Raw genomic sequence first — 20010 nt, forward strand, 5'->3', positions numbered from 1 at the left:
TTGTTGTCACCCTTTTTGACTTGTACTTTTATAATTTTTTTCCTTTTATCCTCAATTATTTTTTTTCTTTCAGCGCATTTTCCTTTTGTTTCAATTTTTTTTATTTTGCTTTTTCATTCTCTTCTCCATTTCGTCATTTCCTCTCAATCGATTCAATTTTATTTCTTTTATATTATTTCTTTCTGTTTCTCATGTATTTTTCCATCTTTGCTTATTCCTTTTTCTATTTTCTTTTTCGTCGTTTTTTTTGCTATTTCCATGATGTTTTGTGCTATCTCAGTTAGTTTCAAATTTCTTCCTTCCGAATTTTCCCAATTTTCGCCATTACTTCAATCCTTGTTCCTTCTACGTGTTGGTTTCGATAAATATTCTATGTTTCTCCACAGTGGGAAAGTTTGTTTACACCGTTTTGTGCATAAAGAGCACAATACCTAACTTTATGTGCATGTCGAAAAATCTGCGCTTCGATTTCGTATCATCAGTATTATGGCAGACAAACTTGGCTCCTAGATAATTACCCTGTACTATTTTAAAATTGTTTTAAAAGTGTATTAAAGTGAAAAATGACTGAAATGTGATGGATAAATTAACGCTAGGCGTTTTGAACATTATTGAGCGATATTTGAATGGTTCACATATTTTAGGAATTTCATATTGAACCTAGCTCATCAAGGTGACTGAAATATTACTTTCGAAAAAATGGCATAAATGAAGAATCAAAGTATGCACATTTATGTGACTTGCTTACCAATATATTTGTCGTCTGCATCACCATAACTGCGGAAGAAAAGAGAAAAACTGAGATTACACATTTGATCATTAGAGATTTACTAGAAATTTATGTTTGCGAAAATATAATAAATATCTAAATTTTCTCAAGGAAATTCGTATGATGGTTATTTTTCTATTTATAAATTTATAAAGCCCGAATCCCAACAACTTAGAAGCAGTAGTATAGCACTGATTGTCGCAAGTTTGTCCTACAAAAAAAATCGAAAGTAGCGATAGAAAAATTTGAATTGGCAAACAATTCGTTCTTGCAGATAACGAAAAACTACTTGCGAGTAACAGAACCGGTTTAAAGTGGAGATGAAGAAGCCAGTTACACAATTTAAAGTTTAACTGGCCAATACTTTCTCGATTTCATCGAGCATCGACGATTGAGCGGAAAAAAACAACCAGGCTGAAAAAATATACCACGAGTGTTGGATATTATCCGAACAAGCAGCCACCAAATCACGCAAAGTTTCACTCTTCTGACAAACCAATTACTGTTAATGTAGCCCGTTCTGCTGTTACTTTTCCCTTACAAACCTAGCCAGCCAACAAACCAGCCCAAATCGGTCACAGAATACCCCGGTCCCGGAGGGCAACACACTACCATGTAGGAACTGATTGAACACGTGCGGCTCGTTTCATTTCGTCGGGACATGACATGCAGCGAAAGCTGACTGGAGGATGCTTTTCCCCCTCTGCCCCCTTTTCTTTCCTCCGGCAAAATCCGGTTTTGACAGGTTGTGGGACTATTATGCGTAACATTGCACTGAATTTTCCTACACAATGCTTCCAAGTGAAACCATTATGAATGGGACCGATTCCCCCGCAAATATTTTTCCTTTGTTGAAACATTTAATCTGCGAATTCTTGATAAACCTAAACCCTTGATAAGGCAGCTCCTTCAAGTGGTATATTCCTGCCACTTTCTTCCAGCCAGAAAAGATGCTTGAAAATCACCCCTGAAGCCCTGGAGATGTCACCGAGTGAACCGACCCTGGGTCCGAGTATTCATGACCTAACAAACCCCCCACACGGCGGAGCAACATCCGAATGGATAGCAAGCAAGCGCCCGCCGGTTAAGGTGGAAGAGTTCAGGTCCACTCAGGCAAGCTAAAAATAGACTCAAAAGGTACTCCCCGTTTGCCTCGGTACTACTACTACTACCCGGAAGCTATTATTACGGCAGTCCGCGCGCGCTTTCAAAGTAGGCGACTGTCTTTGTCTATTATTTGAGCAGGACTGCAAAAAGGAAAGAAATAAGGCGGAATGCGTCTCCTATTTCCGGCATGGACCGGTTGTCGTCGTCGACATCGTCATCAGTGGTGTACAGGAGGATCCTTTTCTTATCTCGAGGCATCGTTTCCGCCATCTGGAATGCTGCTGTTGTCATGTGGAGGGAACATAAGACAGGATAAAAATAGAAAAAATAGCAAAAAAATAAAGCACTTTCTAGAGTGCATATCATCTGTTAAAGCTGCTATCGGCTACCGAATGAATGCGAGAGTCTACATGTCAAGGGATTAGACGGGTGTAACCGGAACCTCGTGGAAGCTCTGGCCATAGCTGAACGGGAAAATACTAGGTTAGCTTTTGCCAGTGGTGATTTAAGTTTGAAAGGAGAATATGTAGATATATAGCAACGACTGTTAGGGGGAAGGTGTAGGCGACATATGGAAGAAAAAGTATTCTCAATAAAAGGGAACACCTATTACAAAACTAGTTATGCGTTTCGACTTCGACTCATCAGAATGCGACACTAACTTTAACAGATTCAAACTAGCTCAAAAAAAAGCGGACCATTTGTGTTTCTGAGCAAATGTCTGGTCAAACGTGATGTCCCGCAAGAAAAGGAGTTCTGATTAAGCTAATAAGAATTAATCAAAATGAAGCGTGGTTCTCTGTTTTTGAAATTAAACTGGCGGTAAGTAAGCCCTGGCACTAAGTTAGTGTCAGATTCTGATGAGACGAAATCGAAACGCAAATTCTATAACTAACAAATTTCAAGTTATCTTTGAAAATGAACAGTTTTTAAATTCAAGCGCATGGTGGTGACCATCATTAATTTTCCAAAGTTTGAAAAAAATTGTATAACTTTTTACACGTATTCTTAACAAAAGGTTTTTGCGAAAACCCTATAATTCCACTTTGATAATGATAGTATTCCTAAAAGTACAAGCATGGTTAAAAATTGTTCCGGAATTTACCAAAAAGCTGTAGCAGTTCGTCTTCCATTCATAAATCTAATAACAGTAAAAAAAAATCAGCATCGATATTACTTTCGCGAACTTATCAAACAAAAAGTTCAACCCTAACCCAACCGAGAACCGAATAATCTGCAATCAAATCGCATCAGTTCTCAGTAGTATTACTATCAAACATCCTGACTGTTCAGCACCATGCAACAGAAGCAAAGTGCTCCAGGGACCAATCCATTTGGATATCGGATTTCTTTAATCTTCTGGAGAGTTTCATCCTCGCAGTCTATTCTATCGTTCTCGATTACCAATTCCTATTTCATCACATCTAAAATGCACCATTCCTGGTAGGATGATGAGGATGAATAACATGAAAAAAAACGACAGCCACATGAAACCTGAAAGACATTCCTTTCATCTTTAATTTCCGACCAAAAATCCATTATACGATGCGTAATGCAGACCTACCCCCTACCCCTCCATACCTTCATGGACCAGATACGTAGATACGCTTGAATTTAGATGAGCACATTTTTCGTATCCGCATCGGGGGCGTAATTATGCTCTTTGAATTTCAGATTAGAAATTGAGACATTTTGCTAAAATGACATACCATCGGCTAAATATTCAGACCGAATATTTCGCATACGATTCGGATGGATTCGTTTACCTTCCCAGGACCAAGGATCCGAGCATGTTTTTGAAGTTAGAAAAAAAGAACAAAGCAATTTATCCACTGGTGGAATGGGTGTCTCGCCGAAAGGGGCCTATTTTAATTTCATCGACTAGCTGAAACGTGGGTTTTTCTGATTAAACGTGTCGTGTGAACTGTTTGGAAAACTCGTATCAGAAGGTTCAAAAGGATAGATTCGTGGAATAAAGCAAAACACCACGAAAAAATATGCGTCGCACAAACAAATATTTAAAATAAGATATTCTATAAAAAAGATGCTACACCTTCCCCCTATCGATTTGGGCAAATATTCCAAACCAATTTCATTTGAAGCAAAACGATGTTATACCACCTTTCACAGCCAGTAGCTGTTTAGGGTATATTTAGTACTAAGACAAAAGAAAATCAAATAACCTCTCAAGTGACAGCGGATTGGTTTGAAAAAGACCCCCTCCCTCTTATATCATGGTTGGAACTGCTCGTTCTACTGATGTCTTTTTCTTGTTTTTTCCTTGGGGTGATATGAATATTTTTTGCGAATCTCACCTGTCTGGGTCTGTCACGTTCGCTTTGGGAAATCTTCGCCGCATGGAAAGATTGCGCGAGACTCCTTCGAGAAGACGAATGGGGAATGTTTTTTTAAGAGGGTTCAAATTTTACCAGCTGCTGCAAGCTGGTTTTGAAAAGCGGAACCCGAACGGAACGGGTGTTATCGTGAAGCAATGAATAAAGCAGCATCGACGCATTTGAATAAAGTGTGGAAGTACTGTGGAGAATCGAGCGGAAAATCGATCATTGTTATCAACTTTGGTGCTGTTACTGTTTTGAACTCAAAGTTTTGAAGTTGTTAAAACTTTTAGACTCATATTAGATTTTAGTTGTTTAAAAGCGTTTGTCATTCAAAGTAATGTATGCTAAATGAAGGGCGGCACCAAGAGATTTTTCAATTTTTCAACAACGGTGAAGACTCGAGGTACTTATAACGACACTTGCTATCTTAAATATTTTTCCACAGAATGGGAAACATTTCTTATTTAAACTATAGGAAAGCCAACTTTGCCATGCTGATGTGTATATGTACCTATTTATTGCAAACATATTAGCCCTGGAGATGGAAGGTGATAGCTCTAGTATACATCCAACGACTCATTTCAAGATGACTGGCCTTACATACATTCTGAGATCGCCTTCATGTATAAAAGTCCTCGCGCGCATTCACGTAACAATTCGAAACGTGCAATATATTCTCACTTCCAGAATGAAAAATAACATGAATAACATAAAACGATCTCACCAACGCACAGTGCTTTAAATAGTCGTTTTCGAGCTTAAAATTAATAGCGTCTAAACCGTTTACTTTATGAGTATAGTTTGTTCGGAGATGTACTTGCCTTTATGATTGCGCATCTATCTACAGAAATATATTGTTCAGTGATTAATTCACCTTTAATTGATATACGGATTTTTTTTCCTGGACTGATTAAAATAGATCCTTCTCCGAATAAAGTATACTCGTTAACGGTTTAGACGCTATTAATTTTGAGCGCGAAAACAACTTTTTAAAACACTGTTTAACGTCTGGCTCTTTATCAATTATTTGATGGCATTTCTCCTCTATCATCGATCAAAAGCGACGAATCAGTCAGTCATATACAGATGGCGCTGCAGTCGCCAAGCGGCAAGAACGAGTGTACTTTTTAATGGCTCGAACGACGCACGTGCTTGTCAAAATTATTAAAAGTTAAGATAGAACCTAAAATTCGTCAAGCTGATGCATGGAACGTCGACAGCCACTAAAACTTATTGAAACGTTATTCATCCTTCCCTTATTCAGTTCCAACATGTCCGCAATGTAGACACGGGTAGATTACTTTATTGACAAGAACAATGAGCAACATGTTGTGGAGTATCACAAGGTTAAAGGCAAGTTTCACGTGTATATTGAGGATTATACAGTCGAGGTGCGACTGCATGATGTGGGTTCGTTTACAGATGTTAAAGCAAGGAAAAGATTAATATCGTTAAACAAGTTTTTTGCTGAAGACTGGACTTGGACTGACAGCACGGAAAATAATTAATAGATCTTTGAGCTAGCTGAGCCACACAAACGAATTGTAAGAAAACTCCATGCAATCGTCACTGCTGATATCTTGAATATTGCTGATTGCTTTGACTAGTTTAGTCAGTTTGCGGATTACACTCGTAAAACCATCTTCTACGTTTCCTATCATTTTGTTGGCGGTTTTAAAGCGCTGGAGGACGGTATAATGATTTAGCTTTTACTGATGGTTTAGTAAGTACAACTGCTTGGACAACGGTTTGTGCTTAAATGTCTGAATCATGCAAGTCATCCCGTAGTGTCCGGACTATCTAAAATACTGACACGTGGGGGATTGATTGTCGTAAGTACACAACGTGGTCTGAGAATACACAGATTCAGGTTCGAAGGTAACAAAGGAAGGAACAGCAAATTTCAACAGTATTCTCATCAGTCTAACAACCGTTGAGAATACCTGGCAAAATAATTCCTCCATTTATCCTATTTGATGGAGGGAACTTCACCATATTGCGACATACATTTTTCAATAGCAGCATTAGCAACACGGTGAAATAGTCAAATAGTGCTTACATTTAATCTTATTGGAGTACACTACCCAAGTAGCAAGTTTTAAGAAGGCCTTCAAGAGTACCATAAAACCACAATTGTTACTAGGGTATGGAGTACACTATGTATTTTAGATGAAACACAATTAAAGTATGATAGGTCGATTTAATATTCACCTACTTAAAACAACCAACTTGGTCGAATAGAGCAAATTGAGTTTCAATAATATTCGATACAACATGCTTCATGTTGTTGCTTGCTTCAACAAAATGCTTCATGTTGTTGCATAAAACAAAGGGTTTTGCTGCGCCGGAACTATCGAATATCAATAGTGCCACATTTCGTACATGTTGCAGTTGAATAGTATTAACTTTGTATTCCCAGCTACACACTTTATTCTTCAGCAAACTATGTTGATGTTCCTGAAGTCCACAACGGCTGTGCAGATACGCCGAAGAGTAAACTCATAATAATCACTCAAGGCCATTCCGATCCATACAATTACAATATTTGGAAATGAACACTACCTCTAGAGGATATCTGTTCTAGATCGACTGTTAAATTTTGTAACTATTTACAGTTTACGAACATTGTTGAATTATTTTCTGAATATTTAATTACACATTTAAAATATTTTATTCTTGGAGATAATATATTCAGGATTTTCTTCACATCTTCTAAAAATCTATTTAAGAGGATTTTTACGGTCAATTAAAAAACCACTCTGAGTTAATGTGCTTTTTAATAAATTTTAAACATAGATAATGACCGTTAACAAAACAATTAAATCATTTTTTGGGTCTTAACGTAATTGCCAATATCTAATTTAAGTTTTTTTTGTGGCATCCAATGGAAAAATCAGATTGAAACGAAAGCAAAGTGAAAAAATCCCCCCAGAGACAGGAATGGAACCTGCAACCCTTGGGACTCCGGACCGATGCTATCACTGGGCGCTCATAACGTCCCAGGAAGAACACATGAATATCGCATTAGCGACATAGTGATCGTACCAATGCCTCTAAAGGAGATAACACACAACCATCGCTGCCGCCCAACATATTTGATCAATTTAATCTCCCCGCTAGCTGGGAATGAGCGTATATTTGTTCGCGTTTGAGACTGCGTTTGATCCGATTTTAAGTGCAGTGGCATTCACTAAATTATCGGGGCGTTTGTGTGTTAGCGAAACCTTGGGCGTAGTTGTGCGAGGATGATCGCGATTGCATGATCGTCTTTGTGTATTATCGCGAGTGGCTCGAGCGTTTGTATGTTAACATGTTCGATCGCGTAGGCGTTTGTATGTTGGGAGTCCTGGCGTATAGATAGTTTCGCGTATATAAATTCGATTTTATAACCTTGTGGTCAGCGAAATATTCGCGTGTGCTCATGAATGATCGCGCGGACCGTGAATCTGAGACTTATTGTTCAGTGTGCTGTTTAGACCACTAGATTTCCCGGTCATGTTGTCATGGAACGTGTTGCCTAGAGGATATGAGCTTTATTTTTTAATTGATCAAACGGAATGCAAGGACCTAGAGTAATAGGCGCTTCACTTCATCATCAGGGTGTTATCATGTTTGAGAGACCTCGAGCATAGGTATGCGTGTATGATCGCCAAGGGCTGCCAAAATTCATCTGGTATACTGTCATCTTTGGAAGTTCTGGCATGGGACACTACAAGTTTAAAAAAGTTCCAAACCATGGCTCATCGCCAAGCTCATGACATCTTCAGATGACGAAGATATACTGCGGGACGTCGTTCGTGCTGGACGACGAGTTACTTTCTTCTTATGTCGTTGTTAAAGGAGCATTATGCGGGTGCGAAGTACGTCTTCTGACCCGACAAGGCGTCTTCCCATTACACCAAGAATACGCTGAAGTATCTTGAGCAGAAACAAATACCGTATGCGCCGAAAGTAAGGAACCCGACCAACCTGCCCCAGTGCTGTCCCATTGAGGACTTTTTCGGCTCCCTCAGTGTCCTAGTGTACAAAAATAATTGGCAAGCCAAGGATACCATGCAGTTGACCACCAGGATCCGGAATTGTATCCGGAAGATGGACGTCAGTGCCGTCGTCAGTTGCATTGTACGGCTGACCAGGGCCCCTTCTCCAACATTCTTTGACGTTTTTTTTTGAAGAATAAACATCATGTTTTTAATAAAAATACTGAACTCGTTGAATTTTTTTTAACGGTGCGACTGAAAAAATTCTCATCTTTTATTGAACACCCTCGATCAAAGCATATTTTTCGCCATTTCTTAGCGTTATAAAAATGTGCTAGAAACAAATTGGGCATGAAAGGGTTAAAGTCATACAGATTGAAGCGTCTGCATTTTCAATGTTTCCGTGGTCATTTACTGAGCACAACCTTTTGCCTATTTCTGATACTTTGATTGGCATTCATGTAGAAAGAATGCGCTTAACCAAACCAAGTCCATCGTTCATTACTTTTGGACACGGCACTCCAAATGCACAAAAAAGTTGTGCACTTATGAGAATCAAATTGCGATGTGGCAATTTTGTTACGAAAACTAATAAATAAAAATTATTTTATAAACTGCGCCATAACTTAAAAAAAAAATTTTCGATTATTTTTCATAGAGCGCGAAAAAACCGACGGATCTAAAAATTGGCTTGTAAATCTGACGTGGAATGACCGCTATGACAAAGTTGAAGAAGTTGAAATCCGTCCATTAGATGAGTCTTTTAGCAGTGGTTTTCATTTTTGTTGTAGGAGACGAACAACTGCGACCAATATTTAGACCTACTGTGGTAAGGCATTTCCATAGTGTGCAGTCTGTATACAAAAGTGACCCGTGGCAATCCGATCTGCATACGTGCAAGACGTGGTCTGAGTCTATACTCGTGTATTATCGTACTTTTTCGAGTTCATGTGTCGTTCCTTTTCTTGTTCTATTGTTTGTTTAATCATTATACCGATTCCCTTTGTCGTTTCACGGTTTTACTGTACGAAAAATATGTGTTCTCAAATTCGTGACGACATTCTCGGGAGAGCTCATTCTCTAGGTGAACATAGGCTCGGAAGCGTGCAGTGCGATCAATGAAGGCCTTTGATTTTCGACACTAGCCAACACTGGAGTTGACTTTTCTCAACGTTACAAACATCGGAGCCGAGTGTTTTCAGTTATCACGTGAAAAAATGTTTCAATATTTTTAATTTGTGTTACTAACTGTCGTACTTTTTCAAGGATTCATTTTTTGTCAGTGTTTTAGGCAAGAAACATTATAACTATCCATTTTTCTTACTAGGAAGGCTCTGTCAAAATATAGAATTGATCTAGATCATTTTAAAATTTGTCTAGATCGAAGCCAGAGGTCAAAATAAAGCTCAATTTTATCCAAGATGTATTGCAGAAGTCATACATTTTACGTGCTCGTGAATAAAGCACGAAATTGAAATTCCGTAAGCTTGTTCATAGTAAAAGCCACTCAGCCCGTGTTCTTGATAATTCCATGTGGATTATTTCACAACCTTCGTTCCTGAATAATTCAGGAATCAGCTTTGACTCCGTAAATTGCTTCCTGATTAACAATATACTGAACACGTTCTGATATTCGTGTTTCAGAAATAGTTCACAAAACCAACAGATACCATAACACACTTAAGATAAAGCTTGCCATTTAATTCCACAGGTAAAATCGAAATGAAACATCCGTTGGAAATTGCAAATTGCACTAGAAAACAGCAAATTGGACTAGAATCGGTAAATCGAATTGGAAACTGAAACCGAAGAGAAACGATTCTCACATCCCCGATGGGTGTGCAGGCAGAAGGTCACTTTTTCCTGCAGTGCCCATCCCCTTCTTCCAACTGTTTACACATCATCAAAGTTTAAATTGAACGCTTGTGTACGTGCTCGGAATTGCTTCCAGCAACCGTGCAAGGAAGCTCATTCGCTCAACACTTGGGGGGTCCTAATCTCATCGCGCATTGTTATCGAAACGGGCGCTAATCATCATTAGGGGTTGTCAAGCAACGTCCTCGATTGACGCCAAGTGAATTGAAAACGCGATACGGAACCGACGACGACGTCGATTCCATAGTAGTAGGCATTGGTGCCAAATAAAAGAAAAAGAAAACATTGGCAGTAAAAAACAACAACACACAGCGGAACAAAGGAACCTCATCCTGATTGCACATTGCTCACAGCAACATCATCATCATCGTCGTCATCATTCTCATCTTCTCAGCAGCGGCAGCAGAGAATGACAGTGTAGGCTCTGCAGTGATGAATCCGGCGGCGCTACGCGGATCAAAGAGCTCAATCCGTTGGAAAAACAGTCTGTGCGTTGGATGATATTGGATCCCTGATATGATACAACATGCCGAGATGAATCTTTAATGAACTTGTGGCAGCCGGGGGGCACTCGGATCGGATTGTGTAGATGTCTTGATAATTGATTCGTTAGTCTCGACCGGAGCAGTCTGTGACCGTTTTCTTTGTGTTCAAATTCTCCTGGTGTCTTGAATTGAGTCATGAAAGGATCAACTTTGGTTTCTGATTAGTTGCAAAAGTAAACTGGATTGTTGACTGGTGAGGTGTTTATTTATTTGACTTCGCCGGTTCTAGAATTTGCTTCATCAACTCTGCCGAAACCACACTTTTACAACCCGTTGAAATGTTCACCCAGCTTGTTTTTCGGATTGAAGTGGTTCGGAAATCAACCAACTCGGTCAACAATTTTACAGCCATTACCACCGGCAAGCGAACAGGGAGGTCTTTCACATTTTCGCTCTGGTCAAATAGCTACCGTTGACTATTTGCTGGAAATGGGGGCACTGATTTGCGTTAGTGGTTGCGTTTGGGGGCGGCGGTTGCGGCAGTTTTGATGTTTTGTCAGGAACGTCTATTTTCACTTAATTTTATGTGAACTTGGATCATAAAGTTTACCGAACGTACACAGCCTCACCAGTCAGTCGCTGCAGTTTAGTAGTAGTAGTAGGTAGCAGTGTGCCTTGCTTCGGTCAAGTGGTCGCCATCGTCTGCCGACGGCCTGGTCGACGGGGTGCTATAAAACGGTACATTTCGCTGCCCCTTCTTCCCCCAAGCAACCCGACCGGTCGGTACGTGATTGCCCCGACGATGATGGTCGTGAAGTATTTGGACGGCCTGTCGATAAAGCGTCGTTAGCTGGGGTGTAGACGCATTTTAATTTATTTTTCGATTTGCATGCTGGCCTGGAAACGTGGTGTTTTTTGCTGCGGTGGTTGGAAAGGGCGTGCAAAGACGTCACATCGACTGACTTGCTGGATTGTTCTGGTTTTAAGACCGTTCTTCGATTATTTTCGATACTTTGAATACGTTGATTCGTTTTGATGAATGTATGAGTCAAAGCTATACCCATCAATATAGATTGAAGAAAGTATCATTTTAATTCTGATAACTGACCTAACCATGTTATTCCCACGAACCCAAAAATAACCCTAGCCGCTCTCATAAATATAAAAAAGACCCACGACTTAGTTAAGCTTACACACCGAGCCATGTCAAATAAACGAATTAAAAAATAATAACGGGTCAGTACAATCTCTTTGTGCTAAACCGGGGAGGAAGATTTAGAATAATTTTCATGGAATTGGTTTTTTTTCAAACAAGTTTTTTAATCACAACAACGCCCACGGCTTAGAACAACACTTTGTACACGAGGGTAAAATTCGTGTTTAATTTATAAATTTGTGAAAACATTCTTCCTTGTTGTCTACTCGACATTGAGATTTAAAACCCATACGGGAACCTACCATCTAAACTGTCCGCGAACAACGCCTACACATAGAATCTAATCAGCGAAAAAGCATTTTCCCATACATACTTTTCTTTATTTTAATCCATCGGAAAGCTTCCTCCTGGTGGTTTCCTTCTCCACATTGGAAACCGAAGCAAACAACCAGGCTCGGTACAGTTTCCTAGCTCATTTAATATTATAATTGAATTCCGGCCGAGCCTCTCGGTATAACTGGGGAAAACAGAAGAAGAAAAAAAACCGTGTCAGCAAAAGTATTTTCCACCGGCCGCCCTCCGGCAACCACACGACGCCACAAAGGTACGCGCGGAATGTGATACCATGGGAATAATAATTATGATAGAAGTAGTTCTATTTCGAAGTCATCAAAATATGAACCCTATCTAGAGCGGTGAGAGAGAGATACTGATTGTGCCAGCTTTCGGAATCCCATTTTAATTGGTTTGTTCGCTGTAGATAGAGTGCCGAACGACCCTCGGATGGCGCGTAACTTTCGGGACGAAACAAGATGCCTGACACTACGGAAACGTTTTAATTAGTATTTTAATCTACTTGGTGCTACCGTCGGCGCCCTCCATCCACTCCATCTTGTTGTGGACGATTAATGACTCTTTCCCTGAAGGACTCGTTACCGGAGAGCACTGTGAAAATTGCGGCGGTCAAAACAAATTCTTTTTCATGTGTCATGTTTTTTCTGCTCATTTAGCTAACTAATGGTGGAATATATTTGTTTTAGCACCTAAAACAACTTTAACGTGTACTAAAACGATAAAAATATATTTTTTCGCTTCTGTCGACTAGCTTCAAAGTGGCTAGTCGGAATACAATAGAATGAGCGGGATGAAATATTAAAGATGTAATAGCTTTCCTCGGGGTGTACCGATTCGTTCGGTAGTTAATTGAGCTGCTGTGATAGAATTGAAGTCGCTTTGAGGTAATCGAGTTGGGACAAAGCGAATTATCTTAAACAGGGATTATTTAAGCGTTAAGCATGAAGCGTATTTTTGTGATTGAGACTGTATGGAGAAGTCGCAATATTAGCACGAATATGGCAATGACGAGTTACAACCATTTCATCCTTTATTAAAATTGTGAAGTACGTGTCATAACCCACGCAGCATGTATCAAATACTAAGACCAAATTTCGATCTGCGATCTGGGGTTGCATTTTATACCATACCCGAAATGGAATTAGCTAAGGAAATGCACTGTAAATGCTAGGAGAATGCGATTTTTAACGTCAGTAGAGGTGATTTAATATAATTATCAAGCGGGAGGTTTTTATGTAATGAGTGTTTCAAATAAAATTTATAAATCCTTATTTCATACCGATTGAAGGCCATTCTCGTTTACTGTTGAAGTCCTTACAAGCGAGTAAATCAATTCGAGAACCTCTACACTACCTGAAATTATGAATATGAAAAGTTCTTTTAAAATTCTATTTCATTCATTTGGCGACTCCAATGGTTGAGTGGTACGCGTCACCGCTTGTCAAGATCTAGGTTCAAACGTAACTGGTGTCATTGATATTCTCTTTGGTAAAAAATCTGTGGTTAAACTTTCCTTCAAACTGAAAATAAACATGAGAAGAAAATAATAATATGAACATATGAGGATGTTTCATAAATCAACGATAAAAAATATACTTCAGTAAGTTTTTCAACTATACGTGTTTCCATCGCAACCGTAGTAAGAGTCCCTCGAGGATGCCATTCTCGTTTACTGTTGAGTCCGTATAAGTGTGCACTGTAGATGAATTCGAGAACCACTACACTACCTGAAACTATGAATATGAAAAGTTCTTTTTAAATTCTATTTCAATCATTTGGCGGCTGCGATTATTGAGTGGTAAGCGTTACCGCTTCTCAAGATCTAGGTTCAAACGTAACTGGTGTCATTGATATTCTCTTTGGTAAAAATCTGTGGTCACACTTTCCTTCAGACTGAAAATAAACGAGAAGAAAATAATAATATGAAAATATGAGGATGTTTCATGAATCAACCAAAAAAATAAACTTCAGTAGGCTTTTCAACTACGCGTGTTTCCATCGAAACCGCAGCAAGAGTCCCTCGGGGATGCCATCTAGTCCTGCATATCTCCAGTTCTTACATCAATGGCATATAATTAGTAATTCAATAAAAGCAGCATTTTCCTGTTTTAGTTATGACATGCTGCTCGTGTTGTTTCTTCGAAAGTGAACTGGTTTGCTCCTTGTAACTTTACAGAATTTGTCCGTCTCTTAATTACACATTTGAAAGAGATCGGAACTGAATTTTAAAGATTCCTTATTTTATCCTCTTCTCGCTTCGGCGAACCAGCCCTTTGAAAAAATTCACAGAAGGTAAGCCCTGTGATGGGATTTCCGTCAGCTGCTCAAGTCGGAAGAATAAATGGAGCAGAACTGCTCCGTTGTCAGGACCAGAACCAGAAAGATACTGTTTTGATTCAATTTGTTGGGCATGTTGACAATAACCAGAGGGTTATTGAAATAGCCAGGCCTTCACAGAATAAGTAGTACTTGTTCCATTTGAATTGGCAGCCGAACCGAGCTTGCATGTTGATAGTTATTACCGGATAGTTGAAGGTAAACCAAATACCACTCCAAACACTTGGCATCATATGCAAACTTCTACTCTCCTATCATCCGGGTGCACTATTACCAGCAACTATGTGTGCATGGCAAGAAAAAATACACACATAGTTGATTGTATCGTCTAAACAGAATCTTCCCTTGCTGCAACTGCTGCTGCTCTCCATGGATGAAAAGAGTTATGTTCAAGAATGTGCCAACGAACCACTCTGAGATTCTGTGAGTCTCCCTCCTACTTAGGAATAGTAGCAGTAGCAGCTGGCAAACGAACCAAGACGACAAGATGCTGGTGTCACTTTCGGAAGCCAACCCCAGCAGTCAGTGAGCCGGGTGAGGAATGCTTTGTTGGAGTGCTTCTGGAATGTCCTCCGACGACACTCTTGGCGGAGATCCCGAGAGAGGTGGTGGTGCCGAACAAAGAAAACATCATTTGTCCGTGTTTGGATAGGACAGACAAACAAAGAAAATTTCCATGAAACAGTAGCAGTCAGTAGTGCGAGCACTTCAATGTTTGGTCGGGGCTTTCGTGATGCTTGAGAAACACGACTGAGTGCAGGTAATTGGATAGCAAAGCGGACAGGCAGCAGCACAAAACCAGAACAACACTCAAATCAAATCGCACTACTGCTGAAAACTAATCCAATAACAATCTTTCATCACATTTTGAAAAACAAACGATGACGTCGTACCGACCATCTGCAGTCCAGCTGGAACCGCATCGGCATTTTAAAACAAACCTCACCCCGTCCGGAAATAACGCATCTTTGAATTCGAACAAGAACACGCCAAAGGGAACTGGAGGCAAAGTCAGCGGCATTAACCACTTGATAAATCATTTCCACAATGAAAAAAAAGATTTTTTTAATTTCAATCCGATCTCCGAGAGAAAAATCCCGCCCGGATCAACCATATCGCTACCATACAGTTCAACTCAAGTTTGCGCAATTGATTTATTTGTTTACCGTTCAAGTTGCCTCTCATATGAGCAGCACACCACATGAGCTGTGAACTGAATGCTGCCAAACGCTGAACAATCACCGCATACACACGCGCTCCCGTGGAAAATAGTGGAAGGTATGCTTCATAGAATCGGCGTGTCCGATCGAACCCAACGACCAGGGCAGGAAAGAGCCTGACCGACCGCAATATTTCAACCGAGCCGAAGCGGAATTGATGTGTGTGTGAGGTTCTCACGTCCATAGGAGAGAATGGTAGGGGGCGACGATTGAGGATGTTTCCTAGTTGCCCCCAGCTGCTTGGCAGCTGATCGGCAGTAGTGAATTTACAACTGACTGTACTTTGAATTTAGTGAATATGAATGTCAGTAATAATGCCAGAAAAAAGCATAAATCTTCCCATATTGTTTGAGTCGATTTATTACAGCTCGAGGTCAGTTTTATTAGAGGAAAATTTGCACAGTTCAGATGGCGTCACTGTTCTTCGTATGTTGCCTTGAAATCAACAAAGAGATGAAACAGAAAAAGAAATAAGAAATAGAAAATATGAAATAAGAAGTAAGAAGAAGTAAAAAGTAAGAAGAAAAGAGTAAGAAATAAGAAATAAGAAGTAAGAAGTAAGAAGTAAGAAGTAAGAAGTAAGAAGTAAGAAGTAGGAAGTAAGAAGTAGGAAGTAAGAAGTAAGAAGTAAGAAGTAAGAAGTAAGAAGTAAGAAGTAAGAAGTAAGAAGTAAGAAGTAAGAAGTAAGAAGTAAGAAGTAAGAAGTAAGAAGTAAGAAGTAAGAAGTAAGAAGTAAGAAGTAAGAAGTAAGAAGTAAGAAGTAAGAAGTAAGAAGTAAGAAGTAAGAAGTAAGAAGTAAGAAGTAAGAAATAAGAAGTACGAAGTAAGAAGTAAGAAGTAAGAAGTAAGAAGTAAGAAGTAAGAAGTAAGAAGTAAGAAGTAAGAAGTAAGAAGTAAGAAGTAAGAAGTAAGAAGTAAGAAGAAATAAGAAATAAGAAGAAGTTAGAAGTAAGAAGTAAGAAAAATTGTTTTCGTGCACCCTTTTCTTAGACCTGATAGTGATAGCCAAATTTTTTATGTTATGTTAATACTTTACCTATGTAAGTTAGAGTTTAAGAAGTGTTTATTTTAAGCAGTGTTTAGTGTTAATCATTGTATCATTTGGTTTGTTTGTTAACTGTTGATACCTAAAAGATAGAGGTTTTGTGCCTACGGGAGAAGGAGCTTTTAAAAATCCACTCCCGCGGGTTTTTCCCTCTCAACAATAAATACTAGTTGAATGAGCAAGGCAAAGACAAAGACACAGAGAAAGACGAATATAAAGACAGATATTACAAAGACAAAGACAAAAGCAAAAGTAAAAACGAAAAAAAAACAAAAAAAGAGCAAAAACAAGACTATAAACAATAAAAAACAAAGATAAAAACAAAAATAAAAAAAAACAACAACAAGAAAACGAAAATAAAAAATAGCCAAAATACTAAAATGCTAAATATACTAAAAATACTAAAATACTAAAGTACTAAAATACTAAAATACTAAAATACTAAATTACTAAATTACTAAATTACTAAATTACTAAATTACTAAAATACTGAAACACTAAAATACTAAAATGCTAAAATACTAAAATACTAAAACACCAAAATACTAAAGTACTAAAATACTAAGATACTAAGATACTAAGATACTAAGATACTAAGATACTAAGATACTAAAATACTAACATACTAAAATACTAAAATACTAAGATACTAAAATACTAAAATAATAAAATACTAAAATGCTAAAATACTAAAATACTAAAATACTAAAATACTAAAGTACTAAAATACTAAAATACTAAAATACTAAAATACTAAAATACTAAAATACTAAGATACTAAGATACTAAGATACTAAAATACTAAAATACTAAAATACTAAAATACTAAAATACTAAAATACTAAAATACTAAAATACTAAAATACTAAAATACTAAAATACTAAAATACTAAAATACTAAAATACTAAAATACTAAAATACTAAAATACTAAAATACTAAAATACTAAAATACTAAAATACTAAAATACTAAAATACTAAAATACTAAAATACTAAAATACTAAAATACTAAAATACTAAAATGCTAAAATACTAAAACACTAAAATACTAAAATACTAAAATGTTAAAAATACTAAAATACTAAGCTATAAAAATTTAAAAATACAAGACTACAAAGATACAAAAAATATAAAGATACAAAAATGCAAAAATTCAGAAATACAAAAGCATAATAATACAGAAAATATTAAAATACGAAAATATAAAAACATAAAAAGCATCAACATAAACAATTTATTAATAAAAACAACCAAAAATGAATATGTGTGTGTGTTAACTATCCTATCTCCCACTAGCTAGTAGTGATTTACAGAAAAAGATGTTTGCATGTATTTAAATATATTCATGCAAATAACTTGCTTCATGGATTTAGGTGGGTGTTAGCTCAATTGACTTTCCGATAACCCATTCCGTGTACAGTGCCAGCCATGTTCCGAGGTCATCGTTCCATCAACCAGCCCCGCCTTAATGTAATGTTTGTATCAATTGGATTAGAACATTACAGTAAAACAAAAACCAAAATATGAATATATTCAAATATAGTGAAGACCCGATGTTATCAGCTCCCGATTTCGTCAACCTCATATGAAAATATGCCTGATGGGCTCAAGCAGACGAATCAAGCCAAATTTGAGTAAATGCTTTCTTGGACATATTTTTTCTGATATAAAGGATGCAAAAAATGTAGATATTAAATTTATACTAAATAATCAGAAAGGGTCGAAGACTGTGTCTATGGACTAAAGAAGACTATTTAACAGCTATATTTGTTTAAAAATAAAGCAAATAAGAACACAAGTTTATAAATAAACAAGAATCAAAAAGACCAAACAAACATAAAACTAAAATACATAAACTTACAAGAAGAAACAAAGGTACTAATAATAAGGCAAAAGAAGCAGAATACAAAAACATTATTGTTAGATATCCGCATTTCGCACAGAATGATTTTTCGAGAATGGAGCAAGAATTATCACCAAAAATTCTGTCTAAACTCGCTCGTAAGATCGCTATTCCAGAACCTCCGATCACAACTCGTATCGACCGATAGAAATGCTTGCCTCCAGCCGGAAGTAGTTCGAGAAAATGGTTATACTCAACTTAGCTTGCGCAAAGATAAAAGAACGAGCAATTGGCTTGTGTTCCGTTCAACATAAATACAAATGGCCCATGCCAGCATCTATCAGATTTACATTACATAAGACCCTATGTGCCTCGCCATATTATCCATTATTGACATTTGTCTAAGGGAGACGCATAGTTCTTCACCCACTCGAAGCGGCTCCGCTTCGATGGAAATGCATGGTTTTCCCTTCTGGGCTTCCTCCTATCAAAAACAAAACATTCCTTCACCCATCATTACGACTACTACGGCTCGATGGTGCCGAATAACAGCACGAAATCCGACACCTTAAAGTCCCGTTTCCGTCACTCGGTTAGAAACGGTGCGAATAGTCGGAAATGCCAGAAGGCGCGCACACAGGGACCCCGAGTTCCGTTGGTTAGCAGTGAGAGGAGGCGTGAGGGAGGTGCGAAAAGCAAACAGAAAGCGGATCTTGCAAACGATGATGACATACAGTCCACAGGATGGATTGGTTGCGAACTTGGAAGGAAAAATAAAAATTGTGTGACAAACGAGTCGCTTAAGCCGCTGTGAATGGGAGAATCCATCTGACCGGGACGGTGTCCTGCGAAAGGAAACGAACTACTGCTGGATGGCGGTTCCGGAGAAAGTCCTCTCTAAAGCGGTAAGACAACGGGAACAGGAATATCAATTTATCGTGTTACGGTCCGACTTTCACACTAGTAGTAGCCACCAGTTGTTGGGACGTGTTCGACGACGAATATTGTGACTGTTGTAGCTGCCTTCGGGGAGAAGGGAGCTAGTAGGACGAACTATGTTTTGCAATACCCCATCACGAATCCGTTTTGTTGCCTTCGATGGAGGATCCGACATTTTTTTTCTTTGTAGTTTCGATTAAAACGTGGTACGAAGAGGGAATCCAATATAGAGATAGCATTTTTCGCTTATTGTCAAAGTGCTTTCGAGGTCGGCGAGGTGGCGAAAACAATCGTCCCAGTTCCGGATGGGCGGATGGTTGAAACTTCGTTGATTGCTTTTTAATTGTTCGTTCGGTTTAACTTGTTTGAAATTGGTGGGTTTTTATTCATTGATCATCAATGTGGGACAAGCGCAATCAAGGTAGGGTAAAACCGGTTAAATATAGTTTTCTGATCTAATGGTAAGGAACTATCATCACGAGTTCTCGCTTCTTGGCTTCACGGATGGCATCGACATCGTTAGCCTTGATCGCAGAGTAGTGGGAGAGGTATTTGTACCT

The 20010-nt window shown here is 38.4% G+C and overlaps 1 protein-coding gene across 5 annotated transcripts in view; it reads right to left on the bottom strand.

Annotated features, from left to right (window-relative positions):
- The window catches only part of LOC131691114 (eye-specific diacylglycerol kinase), a 256899-nt gene that overhangs the window by 126544 nt on the left and 110345 nt on the right, over nt 1–20010 (bottom strand). For all 5 annotated transcript variants that reach the window (XM_058977302.1, XM_058977319.1, XM_058977326.1 and 2 more), the window contains one exon: nt 749–777. The gene's annotated coding sequence lies outside the window, so the exon portion shown is untranslated. The remainder of the gene's footprint in view (nt 1–748; nt 778–20010) is intronic.

Source organism: Topomyia yanbarensis, chromosome 1, assembly GCF_030247195.1.
Source record: "Topomyia yanbarensis strain Yona2022 chromosome 1, ASM3024719v1, whole genome shotgun sequence".
Classification (NCBI taxonomy): Eukaryota; Metazoa; Arthropoda; class Insecta; order Diptera; family Culicidae; genus Topomyia; species Topomyia yanbarensis.